The sequence below is a fragment of the Phyllobates terribilis genome, unplaced genomic scaffold (genome assembly GCF_046119375.1).
Source record: "Phyllobates terribilis strain yellow unplaced genomic scaffold, ASM4611937v1 Scaffold_23__1_contigs__length_19252631, whole genome shotgun sequence".
Lineage (NCBI taxonomy): Eukaryota > Metazoa > Chordata > Amphibia > Anura > Dendrobatidae > Phyllobates > Phyllobates terribilis.
Window position 1 is genome coordinate 18,966,247 of NW_027362783.1, and position 21,092 is coordinate 18,987,338.

At 49.8% G+C, this 21,092-nt stretch overlaps 1 pseudogene; it reads left to right on the plus strand.

The window, feature by feature from the left end:
• The window catches only part of LOC141176276 (protein MMS22-like), an 85,682-nt pseudogene extending 65,762 nt beyond the window's left edge, over positions 1–19,920 (plus strand).
• The last annotated feature ends 1,172 nt before the right edge of the window (positions 19,921–21,092 follow it).

The following is a 21,092-nucleotide window of genomic DNA, read 5'->3' on the forward strand; positions in this document are numbered from 1 at the left end:
ATCCCGCAGCTCAGCGACTTACATCTCTACAGAAGTCGTTGGGCCTGCCACTTCACTGGCTAAAATGCGATGTGCCTACCCGGTGGAATTCAACTCTGCACATGTTGCAGCGACTGTGGCAGCACCGACAAGCCCTGGTGCAATACGTTCTGACGTATAGCCTGGGCCAACGAGATTCAGAGGTGGGGCAAATCACGCTGGAGGAGTGGTCTCAGATCAGGGACCTATGCACCCTTCTGCACAGTTTTGAAATGGCGACGAAGATGTTTAGTGCTGACGATGCCATTATCAGCATGACTATTCCGGTGATTTACATGCTGGAGCACATGTTAAACAGAATTCGGAGTCAGGTGGTGGCACAAGAGGAGGTGGAGGAAGTAGAGGAGGAGGAGTTGTATGCGGAAGGGCTAACATCTGCAAGGTCCAGACGGTCGGCAGCACCAAGGCGGCAGGCATGTGAGGGTGGGGGAGATGGTTTTACCAGGGCGCATGGTAGCAGCCAAATTAGTGAGGAAGGTGCAGGAGCCCAGGAAGAAGTGGAGGACGAACTGATGGAAGACTCATCAGATGAGGGAGACCTTGATCACATTTCTGTTGTGCGAGGTTGGGGGGAGAGGACAGAGGAAGGAAGCATGATTGTTACCTCGCCACCAACACAACAGGGACTTGGTGCTCCTGGATGCGCAACACACATGAGTGCCTTCTTGCTGCACTACCTGCAACATGACCCTCGAATTGTGAGAATTAGAAATAATCCTGACTACTGGGTTGCCACACTGTTAGATCCCCGGTACAAAAGTAAATTTGCAGAAATTATTCCTGCCATAGAAAGGGATGCACGCATGCAGGAGTATCAGCAGAGACTGTTGCAGAATCTTACATGTGCTTTTCCACAAAATACCAGTGGTGCACGTAGTGAATCTCACAGTTCCAACTTGCCAACCGTGGGACCGTCAAGTGTTCAGCACTCAAACCGTAACAGAACCACAGTATCTGCTGGTAACATCAATTTTGCGGAATCATTTCACCACTTTTTTAGCCCATCCTTTGCAAGGCCACAGGAGACAAGAAGTCTGACACATAGTCAACGCCTAGAGACGATGGTACAGGAGTATCTCCAAGTAAACATTGAAGCCACGACTGTGTCACTGGACCCTTGCTCTTTTTGGGCTTCCAATCTGGATAAATGGCCGGAGCTAGCCACTTACGCCTTGGAGATCTTGTCATGCCCCGCAGCCAGCGTTCTGTCTGAACGTGTGTTCAGCGCTGCTGGTGGTGTGCTGACAGATAAGCGCACGCGGCTCTCCACTGATAATGTAGACAGACTCACGTTCATAAAGATGAACAAATCATGGATCCGAAACGACTTTTCTACCCCTGTGTCATCCTGGGGAGAGTAAAAGCTTGATGATTGTTTAAAATCACCCTACCAACCGTTTTAAGCTTTCAAATTACTAATCATGTTTATCTGTATCTTGACTGGAAAATAATTTGGGCTTTGTAGCAGTGTGCAGCACTGATCCTATTAGGCCATCTATAATAAGCTCCACCAGATTTAAAATTAAAAATAATTTTTAGCTGCATCTAGCCCGGAAAATAATTTTGGGGCTCCGAGATGCGCAAGACACATAAGTGCCTTCTTGCTGCACTACCTGCAGCATGACCCTCATATTGTCAGAATTCGAAGTAATCATGACTACTGGGTTGCCACACTCTTAGATCCCCCAAACTTTTCGATCAACCTTTTCATTTTAATAAAGACCAAAAAAATGGTCATTTTTGAAATTATAAGCATTAGCAGGTTGTTAGAAACTGAAATCAAACAGTTTTCAACTCAAAACTTTATTCTAGGTGATGTTACATTTTCACATAGGACCCCTTGTTCGAAAGGAGCTTCTGAACTCTCTCGTCCATTGAATTTGTCAGGTTTTGGATGGTTTCTGCTTCAATTGTTTTGCATGAGGACAGAATACCCTCCCAGAGCTGTTGCTTAGATGTGAACTGCCTCCCGCCATCATAGACACTCCTTTTAATGATGCTCCAAAGGTTCTGAATGGGGTAGAGGTCAGGGGAGCATGGGGGTCACACCATAAGTTTGTCCCCTTTTATGCCCATATCAGCCAGAGATGCAGATGTTTTATGTGCAGCATGAGATGGTGCATTATCATGCAGAAAAATGATCTTGCTGTGAAATACACGGTTCTTCTTCTTGAACCATGGCAGGAAGTGCTGTTTGAGAAAATCCACATACATTATGGAGTTCATCTTTAGCGCCTTCAGGGATCCTAAAGGGGCCGACAATCTCTCTCCCCATGATTCCAGCCCAAAACATTACTCCACCTCCTCCTTGTTGGCGCTGTAGCCGTGTTTGCGTGGGGTGTCCATCAACCAGCCATCCTCCACTCCATCCATCTGGACCATCGAGCGCTGCACGGCACTCATCCGTGAACAAAACAGTTTTGAAATCAGTCTTCATGTAATGTTTGGCCCACTGGAGCCGTTTCTGCTTGTGTGAAGTGGATAGAGGAGGTCGACAGGATGGCGTATGCACAGCTGCAAACCTCTGAAGGACCCTGCATCTTGTTGTTCGGGGGACGTTGGAGGCACCAGCAGCTTCAAAAACTTGTCTGCTGCTATGACAAGGCTTTTTTGCCGCTGCTCTTTCAACCTGACGTAATTGCCTGTAGGAAAGAGTCCTCAATTTGCCCTTATCAGCACGCACACGTGTGTACTGTGAATCAGCTACATACTTCTTGATTGCCAAGACACTTCATCCTGATCATCGCACAATGTTGATTGTAGTCATGCCTTGACCTAAACACTCCACAATTTGTTGCTTCTCAGCAGCCGACACATCCTTTTTCTTTCCCATTTTGGCAGAAAATGTAGGCTGCTTAGTAATGTGAGACAGCCTTCTTAAGTAGTCTTGCCTTTCATTGGACACACCTGCCAAACTAATTAGCACAGGTGTCTGCAATTGCTTACAGTGATATAAAGAGCCCTGACACACATCACCATTAATGAGTTTAACTGACAAACAAACAAATTCTTCCCTTATCACTCCTAAACACTTTTTGCATAATAATTTGGAACACAGTGTACATGTGCTTTTCCACAAAACACCAGTGGTTCACGTAGTGAATCTTACAGTTCTAACTTGCCAACCGTGGTCTGTATGGAGTTGTTCAATAAAGGGCCCAAAATTAAGATAACATAGATGGGAGAGGTCTCTATGAATAGGAATTCCTAAGTATTTGATACCCTGTGAGGGCCAGGCAAAGGGAAAGTTGGACTGGATGGAATCCTATATGGATTTGGGGAGGGAGACATCGAGGGCCTCAGACTTCGCTGCATTGATTTTAAAATTTGACCATGTAACAAAGTGATCTATTTCAGCCATAACAGCATGGATGGATATATGTGATTGAGTGATATATACTAGGACATCATCACCAAATAGAGAGCACTTGTACTCGGTGCCTCCCACCTCAATCCACCTAATATTGGGGTTATGGCGAATTGATGAGAGCAGGTGCTCCGTCACTAGGATGTATAAGAGAGGGGACAGAGAACATCCCTGCCTTGTCCCATTGGTGATTGTGAAAGGTGATGAAAATGTTCTCACACGCCCCCTGGGCCTTGGGACACCCGGAGCCGGACCCTTTTTGGTGGATGCTGGTGGTTGTAGTCTCCGTGGCGGCAACCCGGTTCCGTGGCTCAGGGCGGTCAAACCAGTGGCGGAACTATTTATGTGGTTTTGATGTTTAAATGTCCGACTACGCCACCCGTGGATTGCGGTCAGAGTGAACCGCCACTCCAGGGCAGACCGCTGAGGCTGGTGTTGTGGGTGCAGCAGAGCGTAGCATAACTCCCCACGGGAGGAGTATAGCCTCAGGGCAGTGTATGCGGAGGATGGGGGTGATGGTGCAGGGCAGCAGCAGTAACGACACGGAGTCAGTGATGCAGTCCAGGGCCTTTACTCACAGTTCTTATTATCCAGACCACGTCTGCAGGTAACGGCTGCCCACGTCGTACTGTGCTCACCAGGTGAGGGGCTCAGACAACTCCCAGATAACTTTGGAGCGCTTCACAGGACCCCCTTTGTGTGTCCTTTGTCTGGCCTTTCTTACCAACCCTTCTGTCCGGCTGCCTCGGGCCTCCTCTTGGTAAACTTGGCGCCAGTTTCCCTGACCCTATGTGGTGCCTTCCTAGCGGGTGTAGCGAGGGGCTGCGCCACATAAAATGTCACAGCCTCCTGTTTCTAGCTGAGGGTCGTTTCCTGCCTCCACTAGTTTCGGGGACCGGTCTCCCCCTTTGGCCTGACCCCTCCACGCAGGTGGATTCGGGCGTGCGGTGGCGACTCGCCCGTCCGCACCCCTGGGATCCCTTCGTTCCTCGTTCCTGGAGCCTTCTCCGCTCCTCTTCCTTCTCCCTCTTCCAGGCCTGGGCCTCTGTTACTAGGCCCGCCTCCGGAGCAGAGCTCATGCAGAGCCCCTGCTCCCTGCCACTTCTGCTCAGACTTCTCTGCACTGAACTAAGATGGTGCCCACCTTTTATACTCCCTTCTCAATGCACCCAGGAACTGCTTCCTCCCTGCTCCTGCACTACAGGGTTCCCCTTCCTCAGTGTTCCCTCCCCCCACTCCAGCCAGGGACAGGGACTGTCGTGCCCATCTCAGGGGCATATTGGTCGCCCTGCCCCACGGCAATGTGGTGTAATGCATGCAGGTGTCGGGTCCTGATCCACACTACATCCTTACCTGAGAGTGAGATATCACACCTCTGGGTGAGGTGCAATACCTCTGTAGCAACCGAGCCCTCAGGGTGCTACAGTTCCATTTATCTTCAGCCTAGGTGACGTATTGCGATACAGGGCCGTGATTTTGGCTATAAAAGGGTCCCCTAGACCCCTACCCCAAGCTTTTTAAGGGAATCATATATGGCGTGCCAGGAGACTCTATGGAATGCTTTCTCAGCATCCAACGAGAGTATCTAATTACAAATTTTTAACTGCATCTAGCCCAGGAAATACTTTGTGCCTAGTAGCAGGGTCTGCTAGTCAGCGGATTATCCCGGCTGTTAAGCAAGCTACACCACCTGTAGTTTGGACACTTCATTTTTTCAAAGGAAATGCTTCGGGACCACGGGATACTCAGTGAAGAGCATCATGAGGCACCCCAAGGCATAGGGGCTGGGACTGGCAGTAGGATGCCTTGCGGTGGACAGCCGAGCTCGATCCTTATAAAAGCTTTTTAACTGCAGCAGCTTTAGTGGACGCTACTGGAGCTGGAATTACGCGGCTGCTGGCATGAGACTTGCCCTCCAATAGATCCTTGTAAATGGATTTAAAGTGTATTCATTCAAATACACTGTGCCTCCACCACAGGGGGGCTCGCTCGACCCACCAGCGGACAGGCACCAGTATTGGGAGAGGGGGGCTGGCCATCAGGGTTCACCGCGGCTCTGGCACAAACCCGGCGACACGGAGGTGGCACGGGCAGGAGCGGACTGGCCGTGTCGGCTTCTCACTTTTTGGATTTTAGAAGGGCATGACATGCCTATATCTGTGTCTCCCCCTCCTATTACTCCTCCACCTCTTTTATTTTCGCATGACTATATGTACTTGTCACATTTCCATGTGTTAGTTATGTCTTCTGAGCAGTTTGTCAGCTTTTGGACACCTTTGAAGGTGTTTTCTATGTGTTTCTATGTGTTTTTGTTTGCCTGCCATTGGTTTTAACGGTGTTCGAAGGTGTTCGACGAACAGTTCGACGAACAGTTCCGCGAACACACGGGTGTTCGACGAACCGAACCGAACTCGAACACTACGGGGGTGGCTCAACACTACTCAGCACCGACCGTAGGAGAGAAGCTGCGAGATAAAGCATCAGCTTTAACATTCTTAGTACCAGGGATATAGGTAACAGAAAAATGAAACCGAGAAAAAAAAAGTGCCCACCTAGCTTGACGGGCATTCAAGTGCTTGGCAGCATCCAGATAGATCAAATTCTTATGATCTGTGAAAACCTGAATAGGAAATCTAGCGCCTTCCAAAAAATGACGCCAGTGTTCAAACGCAAGTTTAATAGCCAGCAACTCCTGATTTCCAACATCACAATTCAGTTCGGTTTCCGAAATTTTTTTCGAAAAGAAGGCACAAGGATGTACTCCACCTTTCTTCTCCTGAGACAAAACTGCTCCGACCCCCACTGATGAAGCATCGACCTCGACCAAAAAAGGCTTAGTCTCATCAGGCTGCATAAGGATAGGGGCAGAACTGAACCTCTCTTTGAGATACTCAAACGCTTCAATGGCCTCAGTAGTCCACTGGGCCGTATTCGCACCTTTCCTGGTGAGATCGGTTAGAGGTTTAACAATTGCAGAAAAATTCTTAATGAATTTCCTGTAATAATTGGCAAAACCCAAAAATCTCTGTATAGATTTCAAACCAATAGGCCTAGGCCATTCCTGCACAGCCTGAACCTTCACAGGGTCCATCTCAAAGCCCTCGCTGGAGACAATGTAGCCCAAAAAACTAATTTTCTGCACAGCGAACTCACATTTCTCCAGCTTAGCAAAGAGTGAATTATCACTCAATAACTGCAAAACTTCACGTACACTCTGCCAATGGGACTCGAGATCTGGTGAATAAATCAAAATGTCATCCAAATGCACAACCACATTCTTACCAATCAAAGGTCTCAGGATGTCATTAATAAGGTTCTGAAAAAATGCAGGTGCATTGGTAAGACCAACAGGCATCACCAGATTCTCAAAATGACCTACCGGAGTGTTAAAAGCAGTTTTCCATTCATCACCCTCCTTCACACGTAACAAATTGTATGCCCCCCGGAGATCAATTTTGGAGAACCACTTGGCTCCCACTAACTGGTTAAACAAGTCAAGAATTAACGGCAATGGGTAGGAATTGCGTATGGTAATCTTATTAATTTCACAAAAATCCAGACATGGACGTAAACCGTCGTCCTTTTTTTAACAAAGAAGAATCCAACTGCCACAGGTGACTTAGAAGGTCTAATGTGACCAGCAGCCAGGCTAGTCTGTATGTACTCCTGTAAGGCCTTTCTTTCAGGGATAGTCAGATTAAACAAGCGACTTTTGGGAAGAGTAGCACCCGGAACAAACTCAATGGCGCAATCATAATCCCTATGAGGAGGTAAAACTTGTGACTCATCCTCTGAAAAAACCCTCCAAAAATCTTGAATAGGTACCGGTAATTCCCCTTTTTCCACAGCCGCAATGCGACCATTACAACATTTATCATAGCACTTCGGACTCCAAGACTTAATCACATTAGTAGACCAGTCCAATAAAGGATTGTGCAGTTTTAACCAAGGCAAACCTAAAACAACTGGAGAGGGCAAATTATCCAAAACAACCAAGTCCAAAATTTCTTGGTGACCTCCATTGATAGTGAGAGGAAATGCAGCAGTCTTGTGAGTAATACATGTCAAAGGAGTGTTATCAATTGCAACCACAGAAATAGGTGATGACAAAGGTTTGGATTTCAATTTAAGGTTTTCCAAAAACCCTTCATCAATCACATTAAGTGTTGAACCACAATCCACAAATACCTGAAATTCAATCAAATCTCCCTGCAGAGTAGTACTCCCAGAAAGAAACACTCCTGCAGAGCGTAAACAAGCTACACGGGCGTAACTGACCTTTTTTTTTTCTTTACTTAAACGACGCTCACAATACTTAATCAAATGGTCAGCTTTACCACAATAAAGACACAAACCCTCGGCGAATCTCCGATCTCTTTCCTGAGAGCTGAGTGACATCACCCCAACCTCCATTGGTTCTCCGCTGTCAGAGCAGATTTTCTGGGAATTAGGACCTGAAGTTACAGGAGTTTTTACATCATTAGCCCTGGACCTCAGTCTCCTGTCCACACGAACAGCTAACTGCATAGCTTCCTGCAGAGTCTCAGGTGCAGGGAATGCAATTAGCAAATCCTTAACCCTTTTGTAACGGGTCTGGGAGGTGGAACCTCTGAGCAACTATACAAGGGGGCGGTCCTTGTAAGGAAGCGGGTGGCTCCCAGGGAAGACGGGCAGGTAGTCACGGCAAGTGACAGGGACAGTCTCTGGGTAGAGGGGCAGGTAGTCACGGCAAGTGACAGGGACAGTCTCTGGGTAGAAGGGCAGGTAGTCACAGCAAGTGACAGGGACAGTCTCTGGGTAGAAAGGCAGGTAGTCACGGCAAGTGACAGGGGCAGTCTCTGGGTAGAAGGACAGCAGGCAGGTGGCTGGTGAGCGCTCCCAGGAGAGCGGGCGAGAGTCTCTGGACAGACAGGTGGTCATGGCAATTGACGGCAGAACCTCCAGGTAGACTAGCAGACAGGTAGCAGGAGGACGCTCCCAGGTGAGCGGGCAAGAGTCTCTGGACGGGCAGGTGGTCACGGCAAGTGACGGCAGAGCCTCCAGGTAGGCTAGCAGGCAGGTAGCAGGTGAGCGCTCCCAGGTGAGCGGGCAAGAGTCTCTGGACAGGCAGGTGGTCACGGCAAGTGACGGCAGAGCCTCCAGGTAGGCTAGCAGGCAGGTAGCAGGTGAGCGCTCCCAGGTGAGTGGGCAAGAGTCTCTGGACAGGCAGGTGGTCACGGCAAGTGACGGCAGAGCCTCCAGGTAGGCTAGCAGGCAGATAGCAGGTGAGCGCTCCCAGGTGAGCAGGCAGGCTGGTCCATAGACAGACTGACAGGTGTCGGAAGGCAGACCGTCGGACCGCAGGCTTGCAAGCAGGTAAGCGGATATCAGGCAGGTATCAAGCAGGAATCTGGCAGGTGACTGGCAGGTAACTGGTAGCGGGACCTGAGGACTGAAGCAGAGTGAAGGCTTTGCAACAGCATTGCTCGGGCACCTCCATTTTGGAGGAGGTGCCTTATATATGGTGAAGTCCTCCGGCCATTGGCCGGGGACTCCTTAGGACGGCGCGCGCGGCCCCTTTAAGAAAGGGGGAGCGCGCGCGCGCATGCACCCTAAGCACCGTGGCCGGGAAGTAGCGCGCGCTGCCAGCAGAGCGGGAGGAAGACGCCGGGCACGGAGAGGAGAGGTGAGGGGAACAGCGTCCCTGCCTAGCAGGAGGCAGGGACGCCGACGCTACAGTACCCCCCCCTTTAGGCCCCCCCTTTTTTAGGCCAGAGAGAAATTTATCAAGGATGAGAGGGGCATGGATGTTCTCCCGGGGCTCCCACGTTCTCTCCTCAGGACCAAACCCCTTCCAATCTACCAGAAAAAAGGTTTTTCCTCTTACCCTTTTGGTGGCCAGAATGTTCTCTACCTCAAACTCGTTCTCAGCGGAAACCGGAGCAGGGGGCGTACCTGTAGACTTGGAAAAAGAGTTAAGTACCACGGGTTTGAGGAGAGATACATGGAAGGAGTTAGGGATCCGTAAGTTGGCCGGGAGTTTCAATTTATAGGCCACCGGATTGATTTGTTTGATAACTTCCAGTGGGCCGATGAACCGAGGCCCTAACTTGTAGGAAGGAATCTTGAGCCGGACATATTTGGACGAGAGCCAGACTTTATCTCCAGGACGGAATTGTGGAGGATCCAGGCGTTTTTTGTCAGCGTGTTTCTTCATCCGCTCGGACGACTGAAGGAGTGCGGATCGGGTACTCTCCCAAATGGAGGAGAATTCGCTAATGAGAGATTCCGCAGCCGGATTGTCCACCGAGGTGGAGACGGGAAATGGGATCCGAGGATGCTGACCGAAGACTACAAAAAACGGGGATTTGGAGGAAGATTCGCTCTCGTGATTATTGTAAGAGAACTCGGCCCATGGTAGGAGATCCACCCAGTCCGAATGGTGGGCATTAACGAAGTGCCGGAGGTAACTGGTCAGGTTCTGATTGATCCGCTCCACTTGACCATTGGACTGTGGATGGTAAGCGGAGAAGTCCAGAGTGACGTCAAGCAGCTTACATGTGGCTCTCCAGAAGCGTGAGGTGAACTGAACCCCACGATCTGACACGATGTGGAGGGGCAGGCCATGGAGACGGAAGATGTGGCGGATAAAGTCTTTAGCCAGTTCGGGTGCAGACGGGAGACCCGGCAGGGGAATGAAGTGCGCCATCTTGGAAAAGCGATCAGCGACCACGCAAATGACCGTACAACCGGCAGAGACAGGGAGATCCGTTATAAAGTCCATAGCAATATGCTGCCACGGGGCAGCAGGTACTGGAAGAGGAAGGAGGCGACCGGCTGGCAGGTGTCTCGGAACTTTGTTGCGGGCGCAGGACACACAGGCTGAAACAAAGTCTATTACATCCTTGTGCAGGGTAGGCCACCAGTAATGCCGGGTAATGAGCTGGAGGGTCTTTTTCTGACCGGCTTGGCCAGCTAGCGTAGACGAGTGACCCCAGTGTAGGACCTTCTTCCGATCAGGTACTGTTACGAACATCTTACCGGGAGGGAGACGATTTAGATTCACGGAGGCCACTTGCATTACTCTGGCGGGATCAATGATGTGCTTAGGTTCCTCCTCTAGATCAGATACCAGGAAGGATCGGGACAAGGCGTCAGCTTTGATGTTTTTGTCTGCCGGGCAAAAATGAAGAACAAAATCAAAGCGGGCAAAAAACAAGGACCACCGGGCTTGGCGCGGGTTAAGTCTCTGGGCGCTCTGAAGGTAAGCCAAGTTCTTGTGGTCCGTGTAAATTATTACCGGGTGAAGAGCCCCCTCGAGCAGGTAACGCCACTCATCCAGTGCCAGCTTAATGGCTAACAATTCTCGGTCCCAATAGAATAATTGCGCTCAGAAGAGGAGAAGAGTTTGGAGAAAAAAACACAGGTTACCATTCTTCCGGAAGATGACTTTTGGGTAAGTAAAGCCCCGGCTCCGGAGGAGGAAGCGTCAACTTCTAGGAAGAATTGTTTGTTGCCGTCCGGACGATGCAGCACCGGGGCGGAGGAGAAAGCCTGTTTTAAGGAAAGAAAGGCCTCCTCAGCTTCGGGCGCCCATCTTCTGGGATTAGTGCCCTTATGGGTGAGAGCAGAGATAGGGGCAGTCCGGGAAGAGAAGTGCGGTATGAAGAGGCGGTAATAGTTGGCGAAGCCCAGGAACCGCTGAATAGCCTTCAACCCCTCTGGTCGGGGCCACTTCTGGATGGCAGACAGTTTCTCAGGATCCATTTGTAGGCCGGTCTGAGAGATTATGTAACCCAGAAATGGAAGAGAGGTCTGCTCAAAGATGCACTTCTCATATTTAGCGTAGAGGTGGTTCTGCCTGAGCCTGAGCAGGACCTGACGAACATCCCTCCGGTGAGTAGGAAGACCAAGATGTCGTCCAGGTACACCACCACGCAGGAGTAGAGAAGGTCACGGAAGATGTCATTGACCAACTCTTGAAAGACGGCAGGAGCGTTACAGAGAACGAAGGGCATTACAAGGTACTCATAGTGGCCGTCCTGGGTGTTGAATGCCGTCTTCCACTCATCCCCCTGACGGATACGGACCAGGTTATACGCCCCACGGAGATCCAGTTTGGTGAAGATTCTAGCCCCCCTCAGACGGTCAAATAATTCAGGAATGAGCGGGAGGGGGTATTTATTCTTCACTGTAATCTGGTTAAGGCCTCTATAATCTATACATGGACGGAGTGAGCCGTCCTTCTTTTTGACGAAGAAGAAGCTTGCTCCCGCCGGGGAGGTAGATTTCCGGATAAATCCCCGGGCCAGATTCTCCTCAATATATTCTGACATGGACCGGGTCTCTGCAGCGGATAAAGGGTAGATACGCCCACGGGGAGGAGTAGAGCCGGGTATCAGGTCGATTGGGCAGTCGTATGGTCTATGAGGGGGTAATGTCTCTGCTTCTTTTTTATTGAAGACATCCGCATAAGACCAATAGGGAACCGGTAGACCGGGTAGATTGACTGGAGTAGGAGAAGGACGAGCAGGATGAACGGGAACTAGACAAGTCTTATGGCAGTCCTGTCCCCAGCGAAGGACTTCTCCGGTCTGCCAGTCAAGCACGGGTGCATGTTTCTGGAGCCAAGGTAGGCCTAGCAAGAGTGCGTGAGAGAGTCCAGGCAGAACATGAAAGGAGATGCTCTCAGAATGCAGCATTCCCACCTGTAGAGTTAGAGATTCGGTGATGAGTTGGATGGGATGTGGTAAGAGGCCCCCATCCACGGCGGCGACAGATAAAGGTACGGCCAGAGGTTTGGTGGGAATGCGGTACTTCTCTACCAGGGATTGAGAGATGAGATTTCCAGCAGCTCCTGAGTCAAGTTGAGCCAGTTAGAAATAGCGGTTCTCTCCGCAGATGATAGAGACTTACAGCATCAGGGATGGAGAGGGTTTACTTTTGTCTAGGGCGACCTCTCTGAGCGATCCCAGACACAGGCGTTTCCCGACCTCTCTGGGCAGGAACGGATCCGGTGCTCCTTACTGCCACAGTAGAAGCAGCTCCCCTCGGCACGGCGTAAGTCTTGACGGGTTTTGACCATCTTGGTCTAGTCGACCTGCATAGGCTCAGGTGAGTGTGCCTGGGGAGTAACGGAGGGAGTGACGGGTTTCTGGAAGGTAGGGGCTAGACGTGGAAACCTCCTCTCACGGGTGACCTCTTTGGCGCGCTCCTGGAACCGGATGTCAATCCGGGTGGCAAGTGTTATTAAGTCGTCGAGAGTGGTAGGAATGTCCCGACCGGCGAGTTCATCTTTAATACGGCCGGACAGACCCTCCCAGAAGACAGACACCAGAGCGTCGTTATCCCAGGCCAGCTCCGAAGCAAGGGTACGGAACCGTATGGCATATTGGCCCACGGTGAGATTTCCTTGACGGAGGCGTAGCAGAGACGATGCGGATGAGGTCTTCCGTCCGGGTGCGTCGAAGACTTTCCGGAAAGCCGTGAGAAAGGCTGGCAGGTCGGACACCAGGGGGTCTCCTCTCTCCCATAGAGGATTTAGCCAAGCCAGAGCCTCCATGGTAAGGTGGGACATGATAAAGGCTACTTTGGACCGGTCGGAGATAAACTGGTGGGACAAGAGTTCAAAGTGCAGGGTGCACTGGTTTATGAAGCCCCGAGCTTGAGCGGAGTCACCTCCGAAGCGAGGAGGTGCAGAAAGCCGGGGTCCGGGGCAGGATACCATGGTATTGGTGGGCAGCGGCGCTGCCGGGTTGCGAGTCATGACACTAGTGGTGGTTGCTGGTGGAGCAGTCAGAGTGTCCAGGCGAGAGTTGACATTCCGCAGGTGACTCAGGATGGACTCCTGTTGGGACCTCTGACGGGACAGTTCATGACATAGGTCCGAGAGCAAGGGAGCTTGGGTGCCACCGGATTCCATGGCCCGAGCAAACTGTAACGGGTCTGGGAGGTGGAACCTCTGAGCAACTATACAAGGGGGCGGTCCTTGTAAGGAAGCGGGTGGCTCCCAGGGAAGAGGGGCAGGTAGTCACGGCAAGTGACAGGGACAGTCTCTGGGTAGAGGGGCAGGTAGTCACGGCAAGTGACAGGGACAGTCTCTGGGTAGAAGGGCAGGTAGTCACGGCAAGTGACAGGGACAGTCTCTGGGTAGAAAGGCAGGTAGTCACGGCAAGTGACAGGGGCAGTCTCTGGGTAGAAGGACAGCAGGCAGGTGGCTGGTGAGCGCTCCCAGGAGAGCGGGCGAGAGTCTCTGGACAGGCAGGTGGTCACGGCAAGTGACGGCAGAACCTCCAGGTAGACTAGCAGACAGGTAGCAGGAGGACGCTCCCAGGTGAGCGGGCAAGAGTCTCTGGACGGGCAGGTGGTCACGGCAAGTGACGGCAGAGCCTCCAGGTAGGCTAGCAGGCAGGTAGCAGGTGAGCGCTCCCAGGTGAGCGGGCAAGAGTCTCTGGACAGGCAGGTGGTCACGGCAAGTGACGGCAGAGCCTCCAGGTAGGCTAGCAGGCAGGTAGCAGGTGAGCGCTCCCAGGTGAGCGGGCAAGAGTCTCTGGACAGGCAGGTGGTCACGGCAAGTGACGGCAGAGCCTCCAGGTAGGCTAGCAGGCAGGTAGCAGGTGAGCGCTCCCAGGTGAGCCGGCAGGCTGGTCCATAGACAGACTGACAGGTGTCGGAAGGCAGACCGTCGGACCGCAGGCTTGCAAGCAGGTAAGCGGATATCAGGCAGGTATCAAGCAGGAATCTGGCAGGTGACTGGCAGGTAACTGGTAGCGGGACCTGAGGACTGAAGCAGAGTGAAGGCTTTGCAACAGCATTGCTCGGGCACCTCTATTTTGGAGGAGGTGCCTTATATATGGTGAAGTCCTCCGGCCATTGGCCGGGGACTCCTTAGGACGGCGCGCGCGGCCCCATTAAGAGAGGGGGAGCGCGCCCTAAGCACCGTGGCCGGGAAGCAGCGCGCGCTGCCAGCAGAGCGGGAGGAAGACGCCGGGCACGGAGAGGAGAGGTGAGGGGAACAGCGTCCCTGCCTAGCAGGAGGCAGGGACGCCGACGCTACACCTTTCACTCAGACCAGCAAGAAATAAACATCTCAACACAGAATCATTCCATTTAACTTCTGAGGCCCATCTCCTGAAGTGTGTGCAATTATTTTCAACATCATCAGACCCCTGATTCAAACGTCTAAGTTCTGATTCAGCAGATGAGATTCGATCAGGATCGTCATATAATAGCCCCATAGCAGAAAAAAATTCTTCAACAGAACTTAAACACGGATCATTAGGTTGGAGAGAAAAGGCCCACCCCTGTGGTTCTTTGCGCAGAAGTGACATAATAAAAGCAATGCGCTGTGATTCATTCCCAAAGGATCTTGGTCTCAAACGAAAATATAACAAACAAGCATTTTTAAAGGAAAAAAAATCTTGCTGTTTAACATAAAAAACATCAGGCAGTCCTACCTTGGGTTCGACAAAATGCGCTCCAGGACAGCTACTCACGTGTTGCTGAAGCTCGGCCACCTCCAGAGACAATCCCTGAGCCAAATCCTGGACGGAAACCATACTGATCACCGAATTTCTTTCCTTTTAGTTTTGTTTTTTTTTGTCTGGACTTACTGTTATGATCTGCAACGTATACTATGGAAAGATAGGGGAAAGCTGTCCCTACAGTAAGACTAATCTGAATTCCTACGATGTAGCGGGCTGCCAAGTCCTTGTGAACAGACCCGCCTTAGTCCTCGGCTAGTCTGAACAAAGACCTATAGAATTAAGGGAGGTGTCCCTAAATGAACTAAGGACTGGGACAAAAATGGGACACCTCCTAAACAGAAGTTGTTGCAGAGAACAAAAGACAAACTGACAAAAAGTACTAGAGGTCCCAGAGGACCAAGCGAACTGACAGAGATAGGCACCGAAGCACCTGGCTAGAAAGACAGTCAAACAACACTGAAGTCCAGCAAAGCCAGAAGGGCTTGACCGCAAAATACAAGATAGAAAAATCTAACTGGAGGGTTCTAACAGCCAGTTCATTCCACGTGTCCAGCTTGGATACCCAATAGTTATAATGCACAGAGGAATCATGGAGGACGTTGGTACGGTCGTCAAGGTACTTTTTCAGCATCTTCCAAAACTTTTCCCTACTTGTCAGAGTACTCCGCATCAGGGCCTGGGCGCTGGGAGGGGATGAGAAAACTGTCCCAGACCTTTGACAGTGTTCCCCTGTCTCTGCTGCATCGTATTTGTGTCTCCCTCGCCTGTACTCCTTGGTTGTCCAACAAACTGTGACATCTGCCACCAGCGTTTTGAGATGGGAATTTTTTTAAGAATTCTTCAACAAGGGCCTTCTGGTACTGCAACATTTTATTAGATCTCTCCACCACGGGAAGAAGAGATAAAAAGTTCTTCTTGTAGCATGGGTCTAGAAGTGTGACCAACCAGTAAGTAGTGTTGAAAAAAATGCATACAATGCGAGGGTCACGGAAAAGACAGCGGAACATAAAGTCAGCCATGTGTGCCAGATTGCCAACAGCCAAGACTTCCCTGTCTTGACCAAGAGGAAGAATGTCCATGCTCTCCATCCTCATCCTTTTCCTGGTCCTCCTCCTCGTTCTCCCTCTCCTCAGGCAATCCACGCTGAACAGACGGTTTGATTGTTGTGTGGGTAGTACCGTCTGTAGTGTAGGAAAACAGCTCCTGTTCCTCCTCCTCATTATCACCCAATTCGCGTTGATATGAGGCTGGGTTGTGTGGCATCACCCTGTATAGTTCCTTGCTCTATCTCATCGTGCTCTGCCTGTAATGCCTCCTCTTTAATTGTGAGCATCGAGCGTTTCAGTAGACAGAGAAGACGGATGGTGACGCTAATTATCGCGTCATCACCGCTCACCATCTTGGTGGAGTCTTCAAAGTTTTGTAGTGCAGCACAGATGTCAGACATCCATGCCCAGTCATCAGCTCTTATGTGCAGAGGCTGACCTGAATTCCGACGGACGTGTTAAAGCTGGTACTCAACTACTGCCCTCTGCTGCTCAAAAGTCCTTACCAACATCTGAAACGTTGAGTTCCATCGCGTGGTGACATCGCACACCAGTCGATGAGCTGGAAGCTGCTGAAGCACGGCGAGGTCAAGAGAAGCTGTAGGTGACTTTCTGAAATGGGCAAACACGCGGCATACTGTCAGAAACTGCTCAGGCAGATCCACCACTAAGTTGAGCAGATAGGTCAGGCAAGGTACCTGTGCGAGGTTGCCAAGCCGCAGAGCTGCCATCAGTTTCCAGCCATTGTCACACACGAACATGACTGGCTGTAGGTTCAGTGGTGACAGCCACAGATGTGCCTGCTCTGTTACAGCTATCTACAACTGTGCAGTGTTGTGCAGTTTGTTACCTAAGCACATTAGCTTCAGCACAGCCTGTTGCTGCTTGGCTGAGGCAGTGCTGCAGTGCTTCCAGCTTCTGACTGATGTGGTCATTTTGGAGATGGAGGCTGAAGAGGAGGAGGAGGTGCAGGAGCTGTAGAATGTGGACGCAACCCGGATTGACCCAGGGCCCACAATCCTTGGCGTCGGGAGGACTTGTTCCGTCCCAGGGTCCGACTGTGTCTCAGCTTCCACTATATTAAGCCAGTGTGCCGTCAGTGAGATGTACCGTCCCTGGCCACAGGCACTTGTCCACGTGTCCGTGGTTAGGTGAAATTTCCCAGTAACTGCGTTGGTGAGGGCACGGCTAATGCTCTTTGACACGTGCGTGTGTAAGGTGGGGACGGCATACCAGGAGAAATAGTGGTGGCTGGGGACCGATTACCGAGGGACGGTTGCCGCCATGAGGTTGCAGAAAGATTCCATCTCCATGAGCCTAAAAGGCAACATTTCAAGTGCAAGCATTTGAGAAATGTGGCAGTTTATTTGCACTTGCGTTCAAAGGACTGGGGTAGGGACAATTGAATGCTGCGCTGAAACAAGGACGTGGACGCTGATGGAGGTGGTTGCAAGTGTGCAATGACAGGTCACACATGTCACCTTGTCAGGTTGGGTTTGTGACTTCATCTTCCACCACGTCATCTTCCACGTATACACCCTGGGCCTCCTCCTGACTTGCTGGCAATTGTGTCTCATCATCATCACTCACCTCTTGCGACAGTGATTGCACTTTCCCACCGTCGCCTTCATGTGACTGTGGCTGCTACATGCAATCTCCTCTTGCACGGCTTGAAGAGGGCCGGGTGAGAGGCCTTAATCTATAAATGGAAAAGTGAACAGCGCTTCGGACTGCCCAAGTTTGGAACCACTTGTCACTGGGCACCAGGCATGGTGGGAGGAACGAGGATCAGGGTGAGAAATATGTGGTCCAGACTCACAGCTACTGAGACTGGACTGTGTGAAAGACAGGGTGGTGGTGGTGGCAAAGAAACTGGAAGCATTATCTGCTATCCAACCAGCAACCTTTTCACACTGCTCTGGCTTCAATAGTGGTGTCTGCGGCCATCCACAAAGTGGGACAGGAAGATAGAGCGACATGATGTGGGTGCTTGTTGTGCTCCCTCAGCAGGCACAATTTCAGCTTGCCCAAGTCTTCGGCCTTAGCGTGCACCATCACCATCACGTCCACTTTCCAGTCCCTTGCCACACGCCTTGCTCATTTTAAATGGAGTTTAATATTTGGCATGCTCCCAAAAATGTCAGGATTATTACCGCAGTAATATCGGATCACGGTTTTAGGCAGTGGCCTTATTGGCATGGCATTGGTCAGCAACCAAGTGTGAATAGGTTTGAACAACACACAGCTGGCAGACTTTAAATGGAGTATAATACTTGTCACGTTTCCAAAAAAGTCAGGATTATTACTGCATTATTATCGGATCACCTGAGATGATGGTTTCTCTGCTTCCACAATACAGCAATGCTACTAAAATCAAACAAAGCTGGCTAAATGCTGCTAACAAGCAAATGGAGTAGTAAATATGGTGTATTATATTGCTTTTCAAGCAAATAATCAGGATTCAGAGCAAAAGGAATATTAGCCCTGATATCTAGGGCTATGGATATCAGTAATAGCAGCAGACAGAACGTGCAATGGACCATATTCTATTCTATACGCTATCCACAAACTATGCCTGCCTAACTCCTGCTCTCACCAGAATTGATATGCATCTCGATTAGTTATTAGAAGGTCTGTCAGTTTAGATATATATTTCTGTGGAATACTTCACTAAATAAACCGCCAATTCTCTCCCTCACTCAGCTGCAGCTCTCCCTACCCTGCCTGTCTGAAGGGTAGACTGTGACGAGCATAGGCTTAGTGGTTCTTATATAAACCTGATGATGCTATGCGGCCAGCCAATCACTGTCATGCCACAACCAGCATGGCTGCTGCATTTCAGTGACTGGCAGGCAATCCCCGTATGTTTACTCGCTGTTTAAATAGCGTCAAACATCTGGATCAGGGACTCGAGCTCCCGCCCGAGCATCCAGGAAGTACTCGCCGAGCATTTCAAACAGTGAGATGTCCAGGCGAGTGCCGAGCAGTTGTGAGCACGCTCGCTCATCACTACTGTAGATGCATCCGCAGTTGGTCCTTCAGGGTTCTGGACTGATTAGCACTAGACCTTTTTAAAAGGTGCTGGCTGGTTGCTTACAAAGGCTCTTATTGAAGCTTGATCCATCCCCGGCCAACAACGTAGAGGTTTTTGGCTTTCAGTGGGTGACTGGGACTTCCCTTGTGGAATCCACCTATCTCCTGTTTGGATTGCTGTGGTAAAAAATAAATGCACCTGAAAGATAAGCAAAGCCTGTTTCTTTTGACTTTGGACATGTAAATAACATTCGCAATGAGGCTGAAGAAATCAGAAACCAGTGCACAAAGATTCTACATTAAGTATTTTTATACAGGTTTGTGGATTCCTCAAAACAGACAGAAAGTTCATTAGCTCATCCCTATGAGCACGTGAAAGCTCACCTTCCCTCCAAACTGTTAGAAGAGTTACATGGACTGAATTTGTATATAGTAGGCCTCGGTGATCTCCCAAACCATATTCTTGAAGCTTTTTCCACTCAACAATATGACAAGGTCCTGTCAGCTTCTTGGCATCTGCTCCACCGGCACCTGGATACACATTGGTCTACTTTAGAAATTCTGCAGTTTTTGGGAGAAAAGTTGAAAGATCAAATTGATTATGCCCATCAATATATCAATCTGATTCGAGAAAACTTAATAAACGTGAGCTTATTAGTGGAGCACTGTAAAAACCGCATGTCTTATTGTTCTGGCAGTGAGTAAATATTCAAAGGGTTCGTCTCTCTGAAGTATGGAGTAGTCACATGTACACTTTCCGTGTATAAAGGAGACGTGGACTTTATTTATTCAACTTCTTGATCATAGAAGCAAAGGATATTATTCAGAGTTTCTGCACATTAATGAGTACAATATTGCAGCATTACCAAAGGACCTCTGTCAATCAAGAAAAGGGACTGACTTTAATATGAAATTGGTAGGGTGTAATTGTCCAACAAGAAATAATAAGCCAAGCCAAGGGTGCACATAAGCGCCCTCATTTGCATCTAAAAAATTAAATAATAAATTATAACTTGGGCTATGTCTCCAATAGAAATGGGTATGCAAATTAATTGGCATTTTGGGAGTGAAACTGTTATGATCTGCAACATGAACTAAGGAAAGATAGGGGAAAGCTGTCCCTACAGTAAGACTAAGCTGAATCCCTACGATGTAGCGGGCTGCCTGTTCCTAGCGAACAGATCCGCCTTAGTCCTCGGCTAGTCTGAACGAAGACCTATAGCATTAGGGGAGGGGTCCCTAAAAGAACTAAGGACTGGGACAAAAAATGGGACACCTCCTAAACAGAGAAGCAGAACACCAAAAGACAAACTGACAAAAAGGTACCAAAGGTCCCAGAAGGACCAAGTGAACTGACAGAGAAAGGCACCGAAGCACCTGGCTAGAGAAACAGTCAAACACTGAATCCAGCACAGCCGAAAGGGCGGAGCTGGAATATAAAGGCAGATGGTCACGTGACCGCAAAACACAAGATGGAAAAAACAAACAGGAGGGTTCTAACAGAAACACTCCCTTTAAATGTCCTTTGTACACATGTACTGCTGAGAACAGTGCTTTTCTTTGTGCACAGGATGATCATGTTAATATTCATTCTGTGCACATGAAAGCAAAATTACATCCTGTCTAAACAGGTTATTATGCGACTGCTGATCGGCTTCTTATAGCAGATCAGCGATCATTTAAAGGCTGGAACTGACCAATGTAAATGCACATTAGATCTAAGTACCTGACTCCATGATGATTTTTCACATCCACAGTTCGTCTCTGCAGACTTTCGTCTTTTCCGGTCTTCTACATCACATCCAGAAATGGTACCATTAAAAATAACATTGTCATTATAATGCCACATGAATACTACCCCTGCTACCCCATTTTCCATACAGAACTCCCTCATGCTATTCCAGTCTCCATACCAAGGCCCCATGCTACCCCATTTTCCATACCGAGCCCCCTCATGCAACTCTATACTCCATACCGAGCCCCCTCATGCTACCCCATTCTTCATGCCAAGCCTCCCCATGCTACCACATTCTCCATGACAAACCCCACTATGATATACCTTCTCCATACCAAGCCTTCTCATCTCTTGCTACCTCTTCTACATACCAAGCCCCCATGCTATCCTATTCTCCTTAACAAGCC